The following is a 20792-nucleotide window of genomic DNA, read 5'->3' as shown; positions in this document are numbered from 1 at the left end:
GAATCTGATTGGTTTATTTATGACGCCTCTCTCTCTCTCTCTCTCGATCGGTCGGATGTTCGATGACAGTGTTCGTATCCGGGATGATGTCGTTGCTGCCGTCGTCTTCGTTGGTGGCATGAAGATATCTTGACGACAAAACAGAGAATAAGAGATGAAAAAAAAAATGACAGCTATTATGCTGGTACCCCTCGCGAAAGGTGGGAGGAACATGTGCGGGAATAGAAATTGAATCTCTATTCGGTTATCGCAACCTCAGTAGGCCTGGGGAATTAGATTTTGCCTTGTTTCGTTGCTTGCTTGGAGGAAGCGCACCGGAGTTCAATATTTCAAGTGTGAATTTTCCTATTTTCTAGAACACGGCTTATTTAGATTGCGGTACGAAGCAGCTAGGATACTTGCACCCATATTGATCTTCTTCGATCATTTTTGGCATATTTTTTTTTTTTTTTTTTTTTTTTTTTATTTTTTTATTTTTTTTTTTTTTTATTTTTATTTTTTTTTTTTTTTTAAATAACTATTTATTGGAATATGAGTTAAAATTAAATTATTAAGATTTAAATTGGGTGTTCAGCCACAAGTGGTGACTTTTCAGCCCTGTTATATATATATGATTTGGTTATTACCATGAAGACATCATTTGCTTCCGCAATTCTGAGATTTTTGTGTAGGGAAAATTCTAAACCTACTTGTATTGTGTAATGGGGAAAAGGAACTTATATACTAACTTACTAACTAATACAGAGAGCGAATCGATTCAATTGAAGATTGCATCGATTTTTGTCGGAATTTGCTTATAATATTATGTGACATTACATCTAATGGTTCTATATTTGTGAGTCTGTGTAACTCATTTGTACTAAACCAGGGAGGACGCTTCAGAATCATTTTCAGAATTTTATTCTGAATCCTTTGAAGCGTTTTCTTCCTGGTGGAACAACAGCTTGACCAAATTGGTACCGCATAAAGCATGGCTGGTCTGAAAATTTGTTTATAAATTAACAATTTGTTTTTTAGACAGAGCTTAGAATTTCTGTTTATAAGAGGATATAAACATTTAATATATTTATTACACTTTGCCTGGATTCCTTCAATGTGATCCTTGAAAGAGAGTTTTTTGTCATACGTTAAACCTAAGTATTTAGCTTGATCAGACCATGTCAATTCCAAGCCATTCAATTTGAGAATGTGATTATTGTTTGGTTTAAGAAACGAAGCTCTTGGCTTGTGAGGAAAGATAATTAATTGCGTTTTTGCTGCATTTGGTTTAATTTTCCATTTTGACAAATAATCACTGAAAATATTTAAACTTCTTTGTAGGCGACTGCAGATCACTCATAGATTTCTACCCGTGGCTAACAGACTTGTGTCGTCACAGAATAGCGATTTCTGACAACCAACGGGTAGATTTGGAAGATCAGAAGTGAAAATATTATACAAGATTGGAGCTACACTCGAACCCTGCGGAACACCGGCTCGTACGGGTAGCAATTCAGATTTACAATTCTGATAGCTAACCTGAAGAGTACGATCAGTTAAATAATTTTGAATCATTTTGATCAAATAAATAGGAAACTGGAAATCAGACATTTTTGCTATTAAACCTTTGTGCCAAACACTGTCGAATGCTTTTTCTATGTCTAGAAAAGCAACTCCAGTGGATAACCCAGAAGATTTATTTGATTTTATCATGTTCGTTACTCTGACAAGTTGATGAGTAGTTGAATGTTCATGACGAAATCCAAACTGCTCTGGTAAAAAAATTGAATTCTCATTTATATGAGTCATCATTCTTAACAAGATAATTTTTTCAAAAAGTTTACTGATAGAAGAAAGTAAGCTAATTGGGCGATAACTTGATGTTTCTGCTGGGTTTTTATCAGGTTTTAGGATAGGAATTACTTTAGCGTTTTTCCATCTTTTTGTCATTTTTGGCATTAAAAATGCCTTACTCATCACTATACGGGGCCGGGTGTCAACTAAAAGTTTCAAAGATAGCCGTGTAACCTTTTTTTGTCATAATTTTGAACGTCAATAATTCGGTCATTTGTTGATGGATTGATATAGGGCAACGGCTCCCTATTTCATCTGAGCTCCTATTTCCATCTCATCCCTTCACCTCATTACTTTGAACATGAATAATATTCTAAAACCTACCTGAACCAAACTGTGAAATGTTTTAAAATGATTATGAAAGCTGTTGTCACACTTTCCTATTGAAAGAAATGGTTTTAAGTTCTTCGTATATCGTTTTTTTCATTTAAAATAAACTCATTTTTCAATTTAGGACACATTTTCGTCTCAAGATTTACAGTTCGTCATGTTTCTGATTATCTACTAATCGATTCGTCTAAAAACATGATCACTTTTTCGCACAATTACACTACCATTGAATGCTGGATGACTTCATAATTAGTAATGTTCACTTGCCACTTGTTTAATTAACGATTTAAAACTTCAAGAATTACCCGACAAACAATAAAAGTCTTCAAAAATATGAGATGAAAGTTTTTCACTTAGTTCACTTGATTGCGCTTTGTTTTCATCTCATTTGGTTTCGCAAAGTTGCCAAGTTATCTCATATTGTTACAAAAAATAAATTGTTTTTCTTCTTCAAATTGTTACCAAAAAGTATGTTTTTGGTATCCGTGACATTAGTTTAATTATATTATTGATATTAATATTTAAATAAAACTGTTTTGGCTTCGAATATTACCAGAAAGAGCGTGTTAAATACTAATTAAATAACCATTGTGGCAAATCTAGTAGCACTGGTTTCATTCCGCTATACGCCAACATAACGCTGTGAAGTGTGTGTGTGTGTGTGTGTGTGTGTGTTTCATCGGCTGTATACAGAGATGCCATGTATTTTCATAGAAAATATGTATTACTTTACATAGAAAGTCTATATCTGTTCTTTCTGTTTTCACTAATAAAATGATGTTAAAAGATAGTTCTTTAGATCTCCGTAAGTCATTGCCCCATTAATTATATAATTCAACGAGTAAATTTTTTTACCAATAATAATAATATGGAAAAATCCTGGTGGGTACGGTTTGAGTTCTATATCTGGCAGCGGTAAGGCAGTCGGTCACCAGAATGTATGAATGAGCCATATTTTTCCAGCTGGCAGCGTTTAGTCAGCCATCTGGCAGCCATGCGAATGCGGGTGAGAGTGTAATAGTGGAATATTTTGTTTTGATTGCTGTCGCCATTGCTAATTTATAGGATGAATAAAAGATCAACGATAGGATGAATAAAAATCCATTGAGATGAAATTAGGAGCAGAGTAGTGAAAACATCATTAGTGTTTTTAGCTGTTTTATAAATATTAGTTCAATTTTCAAGAAATGTGAATCAATTTTCAACGTGGAGCAAGGCGAATGAAGCAGTAATATGAAATAGTTACAGTGATTTTAGTGGCTAAATCGGGGTTTGAAGGCGACGTCCTTACAAATGAGATGAAATAGGGAGCCCTTACCCTAATTCAACAACCAATCGATTCGGAAACATTTAACTTAAACTTATGAGATAACTTCATTTGAATATTTCAATTACATACAAATGAAAAATTGGTTTGAATTGAGTATTTTATTTTGGTTCTCTGGTAACTATCAGGCCAATTTAAAATTATCGGCGATAGATTTTTCGGATCTTATTTGCAGCTTTATTGTATTGAACGGCTTATCTCAGTCAAAAAAAGTAAGGCAGACGAGTTGTTTTTAAATTTGCCCGACGTTTCGGCCGTTTGGGATGGCCTTTTTCAAGGGAAAATTAGCAGTGCGTGCAGATAAAAGTGTTGTGACCATCAAAAATAGTTTACGAAAATTTAATACCGCTGTTAAAGAATCCGTTCCAGTATTTTGACAGAACTGACTACAACATACTTCTTACCGCTCGCAATAAGCGATACCGACAAAGACGACAAGACTAATTTTCCCTTGAAAAAGGCCATCAAAAACGGCCCAAACGTCTGGCAAATTTAAAAACAACTAGTCTGCCTTACTTTTTAGACTGAGAAAAGCCGTTCAATACGATAAAATTACCCATAACCAGTCGTTAAAGCACTTATTTGCAGCGCTAGTTCCTCGATGATTTGTTAATGGATTTTCCTAATTTAAATGATTCCAAAGTTTCAATATTGTAAGCGTAAAAATGATTTAATTTGTCAACGGATCGGTTTGCATACTTAAATCTCCATTGATGATGATAATCATCGATACTTCTTTTTCATTATATGTAACTGAACAAGTTGTTGTCCCACCAGGAATTAAACGCTTCAAAAGATTCAAAGTTATATTCGGAAACTTATCTAAAAGCTGCCTCCTCGGTTTAGTAGTATAAATGAGTTCCACAGGCTCACATATACAGTACAATTAGATGCAATATCATATAGTATCAAAGATAAACTCAAGGTAAGTTTACCTGTGATTTTACATGTATCGTTTGAATAGCAACCCTCGTAGAATTTGGTTAACCGCCAGTTTCAGTTCAATTATTATTTGCTTCAAAACACGCGTTGTAACTATGACAATGTTCATTCATGTGTTAATAACATCAAGTTACAATATGAACAAAACTTCAGAATTTTGTTGCGTATCCATTCCGTATATTCCTTATATGCCGAAGCGAAAATCAATGTAAGTAAATAAATATTTTATGCGGATTGTTTCATATGTTTTTTGTTGTTGTATTGTTGCCATATTATTTACCAACACTTTTCGAAGATCATCGACGATTTTGAAGCAGTATTAATAAAATTACACTATTACTGAGTGTAAACTCCAACACAACATTTATAAAATAGATAAAATCTTCTCTTGGATCGATTAACTGTTTATAAAATTAATAAGTTTGTGCGTTTCTCGAAAATTATTATCATAAAATAAAATAGTTTTTGTTGAACATTTAGGGGTTTTTTGTTTTGTGCAAAAAAGCACATATTTTGTTTCAACTTTCTTTGCGTTTCGCCTTCGGCTCGTCAGTGCTTAAAGCAGTTCAAGTAGAACTGTTATCTCCGCCTAGCAGTCCAACTTAAACCGCTAAGCAGACGCAAAGCTTAGCGTTTCTAAACGTATGCTCACAAACTCGACTACTACCTCATCCATGATATGAATTACCTTCAAAACTCTACACACTGGCCAGAATTGCATGCTATAAGAACGAAAAAAAGGACACAATTTGTCAATTGCTAATCACACCCACTCATTGGATATATCATGCTTTCAATTCACTTACTTAAGAAACAAAAAAAAAAGATTGTGATAATTTGAAGGGAAAAAACTTATTTTTTAAACCTCCAAATTTATGCACATACCCATTTTCTAAGTAATTTTACGTTTCGTCTTTGACTTTGACGCCTCGAACGAAACAGATTTCGGCTATCCAACCGTACAGATTTTGATAATTTGAAGTGGAAAAATAACTTATTTTACTTTATTTAACTTTACGTCTTCCTAGCGGTTTCAACATAATCTGCTACGCACTGATTAGTCAAAGACGAAATAACTTTGAAAACCCCTTTCTTTTAATCCACCTAGTGGTGTACTGATGCCTTTGTCACATTACTTATATTTTCAGGAACATTACTACAAGATTCCGCACAGATTTTATTTTTTCAAACTTGAATAAAATCAAAAACTTTCTTTGTACTACGCGGTGGCGTTTCCTTCTTCTTCCGTACCAGCACGTACCGATTTTCACATATTCCCCTGTTACTCCGGAACCAGAAGTCGGATCGAAATGAAATTCAATAGCGATCTATGGGACCATAAGACCTTTGAATCGAGTGACATTTTTATGCACGTACACACACATATACACAGAGACATTTGCTCAGTTCGACGAGTTGAGTCGAATGGTATATGACATTCGGCCCTCCGGGCCTCGGTTCAAAAATACATGAAATTTTCGAAATCGGAAAAAAAATTTGATGCTAGAAGTCTTAGAAAAGCATGAAACGTCGAGATTTAGTGTCATCTCGAAAAAAAATTGTTTTTGAAAAAATCGACTTTTTGGGACTTGTCAAAATCCCAGAAAGTCGATTAAAAAAAAAATTTTTTTTTAAATAACACTAAATCTCGACGTTTCATGCAATTTTAAGATTTTTGGCATTAAAATTTTTTTTCGATTTTGGAAGTTTCATGTACTCCCTATGGTGATTTTTCAAGATTGAAAATTTTCAAACTTTAACCGCCGGGCAGCACCGCTTACGCATGTCCGATTTAGCTCAAATTTTGCATGAGGACTTTCTTCGAGATGCTTAATATTCTGAACAATAACGCTTCACGAAATTAGAGGTACTCTCAAAATATTGGCACACTTATATACATTAGAGCGTATATGGTAGTATATCATTCTGCCCTTGATTTCGAGTAGTGGCAAGAAGCAGGATCTGGCCAGAAGACAACAGGATCCTTGTGGCTTCGAATCATGCGTAGAAGTCGTTTTTGTAAACATTCCTTGATGTATATTTCGCTGTTCATTGAAGCAGTGGTGATGAAGGGTTTCGAAATCTTACCGCAGCTACAAATTGCTTGCCAGACCATAGCTTTCTTACCAAATTTTTCGACTCCAATCGATGTCTCGGACTGGTTTAACTCTTGCCCTTCTCGCACCGTTGTGGTCCCTGCAAGGATTTGTAATCGAGTTTCACGTAGGTTTCGTCGTCCATGATTATGCAGTTCAAATTTCCAGCAAGAATCGTATTGTACAGCTTTCGAGCCCTCGGCGTGGTCGATGCTTCTTGTTTCGAAGATTCAAACGTTCTTTAGCACGAAGAACATTTGACTTCGAAGTGCCCACTTTTTTGGCCACATCCCGAACTGAAACCTCCTTCTTTTGCTCGAACGCCTTCAGTATACGTTTATCCAACTGAGGGTTAGCAGGACTGGTACAGTCTTTATATAAAAAAGGTAAAAACCCTTTCTTAGTCCACTTAGTGGAATTTGTATAGATCTTGAAAATCACCTTAGGGGGGCTGGCGAAGGGAGGGGGGGGGGGGGTCAGAATAGATTTCGGACAGCTTCCGGACCAAAAATTCTACATAGTGACGGTACGAGGAGATGTTCCTGCAAAGCTAAACTTTATTTTTATGCTGATAAAACTGTTGATTTGGCAAGGGATATGCAGCAGCGGAGCAAAAACCCAAGTGTTTATAACGAATAAGACGATAAACTCGAAGCTGTACAAGGAGGAATGCCTCAAAACGACGATGAAAACGTAAAAAGCGAAGCCTTGGTATTACATTCCTGTAGAGGAATTTGACCTTCTGTTTCGACAGACTTCGCAGCCGATTCTTAGCGTACAGAATCATTGCATGGCTAGTACTACGATCCTACTGACACTACGAATCCTTCCAGGTCGGGGCTCGAACATAGCGCAACTGGTTTGTAAGAGCAGTGCCCTATGCATTGAACCGCCAACCCGGGACCGATGAAAACGTAGTACCTTTTATTACTGCCCATAAAGTTCTAGTAAAGTTTTGGGAATATTTTGCGAGTTGCCACTACAGCCGAAATGTCATCCAGTGGTACCGCGATAATAACGTAGATTTCATCGATAAAAACATAAATCCACCCAACTACCCGCAGTTACTGCCCATCGGAAGATTTTGGGTAATAATGAAACGGAAATTTAGGAAAAGTGTAAAAACGGCTCGTTGCGCGACTCGGATGACCAAAATGTGGAACAAATGTGCCAAGGAAGTAGACTCCGGAGGTGTGCAACGTTTGGTGAGAGGAATCAAGAAAAAAGTGTGAATTTTTATTAGAAACGAAGAGAAATTATTTGTATTGACATTTTTTCCTTAAGTACAGTGAATTACCTTTGTTTCGGTGTATTACCCTTATTTGTACGTCAATTCGTTACCGAGATACAGATGATTTTATTATGTCGGATTCTAAATGGACACAGCTTTAGAACAGCGCCGTATGCATTGAACCACCAACCCAGACATAACAAATTTAAATATAATATTGTTATTTTCATATCAACGTTAGGCACAATTTTGTTTTCACCTAGGTTAAATTTCTGATTTAAATTGGGTGTTCAGCCACAAATGGTGACTTTTCAGCCCTATTATATACATGATTTGGTTATTACCATGAGAAAAATTCTAAACCTACTTCTATTGTGTAATGGGGAAAATATAGTAACTTACTAACTTATACAGAGAGCGAATCGATTCAATTGAAGATTGCATCGATTTTTGTCGGAATTTGCTTATAATATTATGTGACATTACATCTAATGGTTCTATATTTGTGAGTCTGTGTAACTCATTTGTACTAAACCAGGGAGGACGCTTCAGAATCATTTTCCGAATTTTATTCTGAATCCTTTGAAGCGTTTTCTTCCTGGTGGAACAACAGCTTGACCAAATTGGTACCGCATAAAGCATGGCTGGTCTGAAAATTTGTTTATAAATTAACAATTTGTTTTTTAGACAAAGCTTAGAATTTCTGTTTATAAGAGGATATAAACATTTAATATATTTATTACACTTTGCCTGGATTCCTTCAATGTGACCCTTGAAAGTGAGTTTTTTGTCATACGTTAAACCTAAGTATTTAGCTTGATCAGACCATGTCAATTCCAAGCCATTCAATTTGAGAATGTGATTATTGTTTGGTTTAAGAAACGAAGCTCTTGGCTTGTGAGGAAAGATAATTAATTGCGTTTTTGCTGCATTTGGTTTAATTTTCCATTTTGACAAATAATCACTGAAAATATTTAAACTTCTTTGTAGGCGACTGCAGATCACTCTTAGATTTCTACCCGTGGCTAACAGACTTGTGTTGTCACAGAATAGCGATTTCTGACAACCAACGGGTAGATTTGGAAGATCAGAAGTGAAAATATTATACAAGATTGGAGCTACACTCGAACCCTGCGGAACACCGGCTCGTACTGGTAACAATTCAGATTTACAATTCTGATACCTAACCTGAAGAGTACGATCAGTTAAATAATTTTGAATCATTTTGATCAAATAAATAGGAAACTGGAAATCAGACATTTTTGCTATTAAACCTTTGTGCCAAACACTGTCGAATGCTTTTTCTATGTCTAGAAAAGCAACTCCAGTGGATAACCCAGAAGATTTATTTGATTTTATCATGTTCGTTACTCTGACAAGTTGATGAGTAGTTGAATGTTCATGACGAAATCCAAACTGCTCTGGTAAAAAAATTGAATTCTCATTTATATGAGACATCATTCTCAACAAGATAATTTTTTCAAAAAGTTTACTGATAGAAGAAAGTAAGCTAATTGGTCGATAACTTGATGTTTCTGCTGGGTTTTTATCAGGTTTGAGAATAGGAATTACTTTAGCGTTTTTCCATCTTTTTGGGAAGTAAGCTAATGCAAAACACTTGTTGAAAATTGTAACCAAAATTCCATCATTACCAGGAGCCTTCATGTTTTTAAGTTTCCTAATAATTTACTTAATTTCATCAAAATTCATCTCACTTGAATTGAAATATGATCATATTTCAGTGAGACTTCATTTTCAATAGGACTCACAACGTTCAAATTAAAATTGTGTACACTCTCAAACTGCTGAGCAAGTTTTTGAGCTTTTTCGCCATTTGTAAGAAGTATTTGATTTCCTTCCTTGAGAGCAGGAATTGGTTTCTGAGGTTTCTTAAGATCCTTAGAAAATTTCCAGAAATGTTTAGAATAAGGTTTAATTTGTTCAACTTCTTTAGCGAAATTTTAATTTCGCAAAAGAGTAAATCTATGTTTAATTTCTTTTTGTAAATCCTTAACTATGTTTTTCGTAGCAGGATCACGAGAACGTTGATATTGTCGTCGACGAATATTCTTCAACCGAATGAGCAGTTGAAGATTGTCATCGATGATAAGAGAATTTAATTTAATTTGAGCTTTGGGAACTGAAAGATTTCTAGCTTCGATAATATAATGATTCAAATTATCTATTGCTGTGTCGATGTCCGCAGAATTTTCTAAAACAGTTTCATGATCCACATGATTTTCAATGTGAGATCTGTAATCCAACCAATTAGCTCTATGATAGTTGAAAATAGAACTAATTGGATTAATTATAGCTTCGTTGGAAAGTCTGAATGTTACAGGAAGATGATATAAGTCAAAGTCAGCATGTGTTCACTACAAATGTGACTTTGATCTGTTAGAACCAGATCAATTGTAGACGGGTTTTTCACGGAAGAGAAACAAGTAGGATTACTGGGATAAAGAACTGTGAAGTAACCAGCTGAGGGTTGATTATGAAGTATTTTACCATTACTGTTATTTTGCCTACAATTCCACTGGACATGCTTAGCATTTAAGTCCCCCATTACGAAAAATTTCGGTCGATATCTTATGAGTTTTTGTAAATCGCCTTTAATGAAATTTAATTGTTCGGCGGTGCATTGGAATGGCAAATATGCTCCAGCGATGAAATAAATTCCATGAATGGTTTCAACTTCGATTCCCAAGCTTTCAATAACTTTAGTATAGAAAGAAGGTAAAATTCGATGTTTAATTTGCCGTTCGACAAAAATGGCAACTCCACCACCCATTCCAGTAAACCTGTCAAATCGATGAACCACATAATGTGGATTGCTATTCAATTTGACATTTGGTTTAAGAAAAGTTTCTGTCACAATGGCAATATGAATTTTGTGAATTTTGAAAATTATAAAATTCATCTTCACTCGATTTCAAAGATCGAGCATGCCAATTTAAAACATTCAAATAACTATTTAACATCACTGTTAAATTTTAAATTCATTATAAGATTATTTGCACATTGCCATCCGATTTGAAATGCTTCAAAAAGTGATGAAGTCGAATTCATTCGAATGATCATTTGAAAAAGTTGATCTTGTAGGTAGATCGTTTTATTTTCAGTTATATCGCCTAAATCAACTTCGTTCAAAGAAGCGAATGACATTGAAGGAATATTTGTAGGTAGACTGCCATTAGAACTGCTTTTAGAAGAAGATGATTTGTCTGATCAACCCATTAATAAATTGTTAGGAGAAAAACTAGAAGGCGTTCCTGTGTTTTGATTATTTACATTAGAAGAATTAGGAGGTATTTGTCTACCTGTTACCAAAGCGTAACTGTCATTAGAAGAAGATGATGACGAGGTCGACCTACCTATCAATAAATTGTTTTCGTTAGAAGACGAACTGGCAGGCGTACCTGTTTTTTGTTTTAAATTCGAAGAAATAAGTGCCTTAGAAGAATTAGTCGTGGCATTATGATCTTTTTGATTTTCAGGTATGTTCTGTAAATTTAAGGTCGTTGATTTGACTTGTTGTCGAAGCGAACGAGCCTTTAAAATTTTTTCCCTGACAGGACATTTCAAATAATTGGATTTATGATTTCCATCGCAATTTGAATATTAAAATTAATCAGTGATTTCATTCATTGAATGCGATTTACCACAATTCAAACACCGTATATCCATATGACAATTTTTGGTTCCATGGCCGAAGCCTTGGCAACGACGACATTGCGTTAAGTTTGCAATACGATTTTGTCGTTTATAATGTTTCCAATGAATTTTAATGTGGGAAATGAAACTTACTTTTTCTAAAGTTTTCAAATTGTTTACATCACTTCGATTGAAGTGTATTAAGTAAAGTTCATGGGAAATTCCAGAGCGTGGTTTAGAAGTACCATTCGCTCTTTTTTTATAAGTATTACTTGGGAAGGGGCAAAACCAAGCAATTCTTTTAGTTCATTTTTAATTTCATCAGTACTTTAATCATTTGATAAGCCTTTCAAGACAGCCTTGAAGGGTCTGTCTGATTTTATATCATATGAATAAAATTTATGAAGTTTCTCGGACAAATATCGAATAAGACGTTCGTAATCTTCCAATCCATCAACCAAGACTCGACATTCTCCTCTTCCTCCGATTTGAAATGAGACTTTTACTTCCGGGAGAAAAGTAGAAAGCTCAGTACGGAATGCTTTGAAGTCGGAAATCATAACCGTCACTGGAGGCATAGATTGATGTTTCTTCCCAGAACGACAAGCGTCCATTTTGGGAATTTTAGAATTTTTTTTCATTTGACACTAATCAATTTAACTTTCTCATATAGAAAGGTCATGCAATCACTGTGAAAACCGACAGGCCCGGAGGGTCGAATATCATATACCATTCGACTCAGTTCGACGAACTAAGCAAATGTCTGTGTGTGTGCGTATGTATGTGTGTATGTAATAAAAATGTTAACTCGATTTTCTCGGAGATGGCTCGACCCTTTTTCACAAACTTAGATTCAAATGAAAGGTCTCTTGGTCCCATTGGGCAATTGAATTTTACTCGGATCGGACTTTCGTTTCGGGAGTAACGGGGTAAAATGTGCAAAAAATGAAGAAAAAGTGCACTTGATTTTCTCAGAGACCACTCAACCGATCTCATAAGGTTATTTTGAGGGTGAAAGAGTGGAGTAAGAGCCTCGAACATGGAAAGTGTTCGAATGCCGAAAGTCTTAGAATTGCGTGAATTTCATGTCAAAAGTCTTAGAATTGCATGAAACGTAGAGATTTAGTGTCATCTCGAAAAAGAATTTTTTTTAAATATCAACTTTCTGGACTTAGTGAAAATATCAAAATTTTCCCAAAGTCCCAGAAAGTGGATATTTTCAAAAAAAAAAAAAAATTGGGATGACACCAAATCTCGACGTTTCATGCAGTTTTATAAGTTTCGGCATCAGAAAATTTTTCGATTTTGAAAAATTCATATACTCTTATGGTGCTTTTTCAAGATCGAGCATTTTCAAACCTAAACCGCCGGGCAGGATCACTTACGCATATCCGATTTAGCTCAAATTTTGCATGAGGACAGTTTTCGAGGTGCTTGAACTTTTGAGCACTAGCGCTTTACGAAATTAGAGGTGATCCGAAAATATTGGCATCCTTATATATATATATATATATATATATATATATATATATATATATATATATATATATATATATATATATATATATATATATATATATATATATATATATATATATATACTAGCTGACCCGTCGAACTTCGTCTCGCCCGTTTTTTTTTAATTTATGTTTTCGGACAGTAGAATTGTCAAACGTTATGCTGTTAATGTATCTTTCCATTATTTTACTGATTACTTGGCTGCGATGAATTCATAAAAATATTGTGAATATGTTAAAAGCTTTTGTTACGCAAAAATAAAGCGAATGCACCGCAAATCATCTTTTGAGTCAGTGCATCGAATAGCGATTGTTGATCTCTTTCAGACTATGGTTTCGACATATGGAATAAAAAGTGAAGCAAAAATAACTGAGATGACTACTTTAAATTGATTAGAACAAATTTACTGCCCTCGCGACTTGTAGTTTGTCACTTCTCGCTAGTCTGGTGATATTATTTAATCGAGTTTGATGAATGTTCGTAGCGTGACGATCACAGGAAAAAAATTCCATTAACAATTTAGCGATAAAACTTTATTTTTACTTTTAATGTATGACTTCTGGTCAGTCAGTAACTATTTAGTAAATTTTTTGGTGTGGGGGAGTGTGGTGGGCAAAAAAAAATTAACATATCAGAGACTCGGATGTTCCGCATCGCTAAGTTCGACTCCTCTGGTAGACGGTAAAAGTTTAGATGCGAGAAATCTTCTTCTTACTTAAATGAACCTTGTTACGTCGAATTTTCCGCACTTTATCTTCAAATCCTTACTCCTCCTTGAGTACTATGGTTAGTTTGATATTGTTAAAAAATCGAATGATAAAATGAGTAATTCTTGGACATTCGAAAGTTCAAGTTACCATTCTTTTAAATGTTGTATCCATTAACTTCTACATGAACACTGCATTCGTTTAATAGTTTTATCAATAGTCATCTCATTAGTCAACACTACATAATTTTGTTTAGTACCCCACCTATAATTAATGAATGGTGGAGTTTGGCACTGAGAATCTATATCAGAAAGTGTTATATGAAAATAATGTGCAGTTCTTCTGTTATAGAGGAGTGATTGTACCAGTATGCTGCTTATCGTTCGAGTCAATGCATAAAATCTCACAACTAATGGTTTTCAATCCACCAGAATTTACCCGACGCGAACGAACTTCAGCATGCTAAATTCAAAGCAAACCTCTATGATTGATCTCATTATTTAAACAGCAGCATCTTATCATTGATTCGTACAAAAATCGTTCTATTTATAAGGTGATTTGTTCAACTCACGCCTACGATGGCCAACAATAAACAACTAACTGATTACATTGCACACAATGCATCTTCTGGTAAACAGTATCAGAACTTTTGATCATGTTTACGGTATAGCTAGAACACTCATATGCGTTCCATCATTGAATCATTTGGCAATCAATAATGTTGATACCCAATTAAGCACGTGGCTCGAAATGACGAACCACATGAATTCACACAGAACAACTCGTTGCGCGCCAAATGATTCTTTCAACGATCTAGTATTCCTTTCTTCGACGGCCAAACACTTATGCAACTCGTTATGCGCCAAACACCTATCGATGATCTAGCAATCATTGGCGACTTTTTCAGTGGAAAATTCCATTGTCCATACAAAACAACTTTATGGTTTTTTCCACTTTTCCGGTAAGTTTTCCTAATTTTTTTGATGTACGAACCCGGTGGGGGTAAAAACTGATCAAACAAAAAAAAAGCATCTCAATCCGTCCATCCGTTCTTACGTGATGCGATTACAAAGATTTGCATTTTTATATATATAGATGTATATATATATATATATATATATATATATATATATATATATATATATATATATATATATATATATATATATATATATATATATATATATATATATATATATATATATATATATATATATATATATATATATATATATATATAACGGTAAAAATCTACGCTTTTTGTCGGTTACGTTACTTATACAATCATATCTCCGGAACCAAAAGTCACAGCCATTTGATCTTTGAAACTGATCAATGGCTCGGCAGTAGCTTTCAAACGAGCCCAAGTTTATTAAAATCGGATCAGCCATCTCTGAGAAAATTGAGTGCGTTCAAATATCTTCGAAAAGTGCACACAAATAAACACACACACATACCCACACACAGACATTTTCCGATCTCGTCGAACTGAGTCGAATGGTATATAATACTATGGGTCTCCGAGGCTCCGTTCGAAAGTCGGTTTTCCAGTAATTCTAATACCTTTCTATAGATAAAGGCAAAAAGAATATAATTCTGCATAATTTCTAGAAGCTTGTTGAATATTGTTTTTCATACATCTTTAAGCGGACGATTAAGATATCCAGTATAAAAAAATCAAAACATTATATCCGTTTAAAATGCTAACTCTAAAGTTTTCAGAGTGTAACCTACAACAATGATGCTACCTCGTGAACGTGTTAATTGAATAATTCCACTGAAATATAGCACCCAGCAGCAGTGTAAAAAAAGACGCCTCCATTCCAAGCGGTATCGATTCGGCCACTACGCCTTAATGGTGAAAAGATGAATGAATTCCGTCTGCCACAAAAGGCAACTGCGGTTTCACCTGGGGGAAAAGTGCCATAAAAATAAATTTCATATGGCACTGAATAAAAGAAAGAAAAAAAAACAGGAAACCCTGGAACCCGCCTAGATGCATAAATTATGCTTATTCGACTCGACACACCGCGAATGCTAAATGTAAACATAAACGATTCGCGCTCATTTAGCAGCGCCGCGTAAGCCGAAGAACCCCGTCGGCTAAGCGGCGGTGATGCTGCCGATCTGTCTCTAATCCGGGACTCGAGAACGGTGTGTGTGCGTGTCTGTGTGCCCGTACACTAGATTAAGTCACAGAAACACCTTCGTTGTGATGCGGAATGCGTGGAAGAGACAGATTTGGAGGTGGGGGACCTTTACAAAAATTAATGCATCTCAGTCATATTAGCACTATGGAATGACTTCTCCAATCGAGAAAGAAATGGTTCTGTCGATTTTTATGAGGTGCCATCGAATCGACCGAAAAGCAACAAACGGAACAAAACAACGAGCGCGAATGGATTTCGTATCACTCGTGTCGGACTGGATATGCTTCACGGTATGTATATTCAAACACAACTGGTCTATGCGCTGTATGCTATATGTTTATAAAATGCTTCTTTTCATCCGGAATAGCGGCATTTATGCTCGATTGGCCGGCAACAATAACAACACAAACGCCATACAGAATCGTCGTCCCCGGCGCGGAGATGCAGAGAGAAAGAGAGAGAGAGCAGACGAAACCCGGCATGCAGGTCCTCTCATGTGCCGTCGTGACCGGTCGAGAGGATTTTTCCAACCATGCACCATGCAACCAGAATTCCGGAATAGGGGAGCATGAATAGAGTACTGGTGGATTCTGTTTTTTTTTTTGTTAAACAGAATTCGATACAGGATTCTAAGTGGAACAAATGAAAATTACTTCGGTACCTTGGCTGGTGGATGAAGCGAGACGGCTAAAACTGCATTTCTATACGAACTCATGCGAAATGAAACGAGAGCATCCAAATGGTGATGATTATTATGATTTTATGAGCTCATATGGTTAGTGTAATCGTCTGCCTTTGCTTGCTTGCTTGCTCCGTGCGGGAGGAAAATGGTCCCCTCATTGGCTTGGGAAATGAACTCTGCCGGATGGGTAAATGTTTTTGTTTTGACGCAGATGGAAGTAAACCGAACGGTAGTTTACACGATTATGATTAATTGAGTTTCTGTAGGCCAGATAGAAAAAAAATGTTACTTCACACAAATATTTACGTTAGTGAAGAGCGAGCATACCTTCCGCATTGGAGAAGATTAGTAGCATCAAACAAAGCAGACGCAAATCCTCTTCATCGAGACACCACGCGGTACGGTATTTATGTACATAAAACGGATTTTACTGCTCCAAAAATATTTGTTTGAAAACCGCTTCAGGCGTTTTGTTTTGAAAACAGTTCTATTTTCTTTCAAAACATGACCAACGTTTCTCCACTGGCCCTCGTTATAAAAATGTTTTATGAGCTTAATAAATAGAAGATTTATATTCGAATCACGGTTGATCAAATTGCAGCGGTGCTCCGAGCGAGCGAGCGGTACTTCGAACTACCGGGACACCGAGGATGAGTTGCTGTTTATCTGCAACCGAAAATCTTTACGCCTTACACTGTGAATAAGTAGTAGCAACAACAACCACAACCGGCAGCGCGACAGTCAACCGAGTCACGGGACCCATCAGGGAAACAGTTGCAGAACGAGAAACATTCCGATGGCCACCGACCACCGACGTGATCACGGCAAGACGTGCTGCTGCACTTTTTGAATTTTTGCTGCTGTCCTCGCTGCACACCGGGAGTCGTCCGCATCAATCGTCCAGTGTCAGATTAGCGAGCGCAAGATCATCTTTCAGACTTCCTGGACCCGCGGCTCTACGACGGACCGACTGAGCGCAGAGTCAAGTGGATACCACCCGTGGCCACCAGCAAGTTGTACAGTTATAACTCCGGCTTGAATGTTCAACTGTTTTAATCGTTGGAAAATGAAGATTTGATCTTAATGAATCAATGGCTGCTGATTGGAAGTGGAAATGGAATGCCATTTCAGCTTTTTATTGTGGCATTTCGAAGCGCTCCGGATTGGGGTTTGAAAGATATCTGTTTGCTCATCGTCACGGTCGATGAATAATAATTAATGCCGATGGATAATGTGACTGAAACAAAAAAAAATTAGCCAGCTGATTGATTACTGTTGATTCAAACGAAATGGCTCACCGATCGCATATCAAATATATGGCATATTCAGTTTTTTTTTATTTAGGAAGATCATGCGTTTTTGAAGAGAAAGTTTCAGCAAATTGATCAGAATCGGCCATCCTCAAAAAATATGAATTTAAATTGTGTGCTTTCTACATTTTTTCATCTTTATCATTCGATGCGATATTTGAACGTAGCAGGACGAGACAGTTATCGTATGTTCGAGCCCTGATCTGAAAAGGTTATTAGTGTTTGCCAGATCGAGGCACCAGCCGCGCAATGATTCTGCACGACATGGCTTTGCATTTAGAATTTGAATGAGCTACAGTGTTTGTGCACCGTGGAATGATCGATAAAAAGTACGGGTGTGAATTGTCAGAGACATAACTGGATGTCGTGAATACGAATAAAACTGAAGCTCTTTCTTTATACTTTCGAATATCAATTAGTTGATCGATTGTGTGAATTGTGCAAGCTTTCCTCTTTTTCACCAATAAAATTTGAAACGATACACTTAAACTAAAGTACAGATTAGTTCCATTAAACATTCTGACACACAATTAAATATTACGAAACAACAGGTATAGTTCTTTATGATAAAATAATGGTGGTTCTGAAAGGAACCTTTCATTAATGGCTCCTAAGTCGGTGCTATGCATTTTATATAGCAAATCAGCAGAAAGTTCTACTACAAACTACAAGTGGTTGAAAAATGGGCCGTATACAGTATAGTGAAGAAAATTTCGCATAATTCTTTGAGTATACAATTATTGTTCTAAATAGAACTATACAGAATGTTGATGTCAATCATTTCGTTTCGGATTTAAATATTTCAGTGAAAAAAAGGCGGGTGGGTGATGTCAGTGACATAACTGGATGTCGTGAATACGAAAACAACTGACATATTGCTTAACACTTCCGAATATCAATTAACAGTTAATCAATTGTATGAATTATGCAAGCATTCCCCTTTTCCACATTTTTCGCAAACACAAAGAAGGCTTCACTTGATCTCGATTACTGTGAATTTCACTCAGCGCAAAGTGCACAAATCTAACCAAACTGTTCTTGATTTGCACTAAACTGAGGATAATTACCTTCGATTTGCGAACAACAAATCCTAATAGTTCTTCAGAAAACTTTTAGAGCCTTTAAAACGGCTGATTTGGTGTAATGCTCTCCACCGTTGCTTTTTCATCCATGCAAATGACTGGCAGCTGTGACGTAATCGCTCTTGTCGCTCTGCTCGCATTGGTGATAGAATCCAAACTGATTCAATTTTTGTTAGGAGCTTTCTTTTACGTGATTTCGTTTGTAGCTTTTTCACTAATGGGCGGTCCTAACGGCTATAAAAATAGCCGCATACAGGATTTTAATGTCGATTATTTCATTTCGGATTTGCATACTTTATTGGAAGAAACTATCAATATGCTGTACGGATTCGTTTCTAGCATTCAGAAGGACCAAATTGAGAAACTCACTACGATTTTCACCACTTTTCGGAACATTTTTCTCGAATGATTTGTTGTACAGCAGCAGATATTTTGTTCTCTTCCTCAGAACGCGTTCTGATTGGCTGGTGTTGACATGGGTCAAATGAGACAGGTTTTTCAATAGTGTACTATTGAAATACTTCAATGCTATTGATATACACGTTTAAGTTGAAAAATTTCGATTCCATTGGTAGTTAGATTATATAAATCTCTTCACAGATCACTGAGCTATGAGCTTTAAAAATACGAGAAAGGCAAACGCGCCTTATGAATTATCCTCTTTGATACTCGTTTATACCAAAAATTTCAGAAAAGTCTTATTTTGAATTATTTGAAATTATATCACACAACTGAAAATTTTATCCTAAATTTGTGATCATATTTCCGATGGCGTGTAGCTGAACATATGTTGATTCGTTAGTTACAACAAGAGATATTCACGATCAAAAACTTATCACTCTCTCAGAGGGCAAATTTTGAAAAGGTACCCCATAGTAAAGTAAGTCGTATTCACGACAAAAGTTATCAAAATGTCGTATGAGATAAATTTCTGGCATTCAGAAGGGCCAAATTGTGTAATTCTCTAAGATATTAAAAACTATTGCGAATTTTGCACTGCGAAAATTGCACAAAGCTTATCAAATTGTCCTGAAAACTGGCTCTGTGAGCTGAGCGTTTGAGGCTTTACACCACGCAAAAGGTCTACTTGCATTGACGACTGCTCCTCCTGGCGACCGAAGTCCAAATGAGACTTTCACGCTTTATACTTGGTTTGTTCATACTGATATTGGTGGGAGAACCTCACCTCGACATCCAGTTTCGTCTGTAGCAATAAAAGAAATTAACAGTTTTTATTCAAAGATTTCCTTTTCTATTTGTTCAGTAGATACTGATATGTGTCTGACTACCTCAAAACCGTCGTCCGGAGGCGAAAAAGGCAAGCAAGCGTGATTATTTTTTTCAAAAGTTTTAGAAAACTTTGTTTTTCATTTATTTTAGGGTTTTGTCACGCTGTTGAAAATTTAATCACGAATTCCTAATCATATTACCGATCGCTTGTGGAAAAAAATATGTTGTTGGGTTAAGTACATCAAAAGATATCCGTGGTAAAGTTCTGCCCATTCTTGTACAGGGTAAATTTTGAAAAGGCGCCCCATAGTAAAGTAAGTCGTATTCAGGATAAAAGAATCGACTTGAAGAATTCTGGAATTAGGAACTGGACCTGAGCTCAAGAACTAGATTCAGAACTTAGAACAGACTCAGAATTCAGTTGGAATTTAGTAGACTACAATTTCGAAACTAAAATCAGTTCCGGAATCTTTTTCCAGAATCCAGTTCAGCACGCAGGCTATGAGTTCTAAACCCATATTCCGGGACTAAGCTGAAACTTGAAGACGATTTCTCGACACGACTACCAAAATGGGTTTCATAGAGTACAGTAAAATGTCACATAATTCTTTGGTAGTATTATTATGATTCTAAAAAGAATCGAACAGAAGAATTCTGGAATAAGGAACTGGACCTGAGTTCAAGAACTAAATTTAGAACT

This window comes from Malaya genurostris, chromosome 2 (genome assembly GCF_030247185.1).
Source record: "Malaya genurostris strain Urasoe2022 chromosome 2, Malgen_1.1, whole genome shotgun sequence".
Lineage (NCBI taxonomy): Eukaryota > Metazoa > Arthropoda > Insecta > Diptera > Culicidae > Malaya > Malaya genurostris.
Note: the sequence above shows the minus strand (reverse complement) of the source record.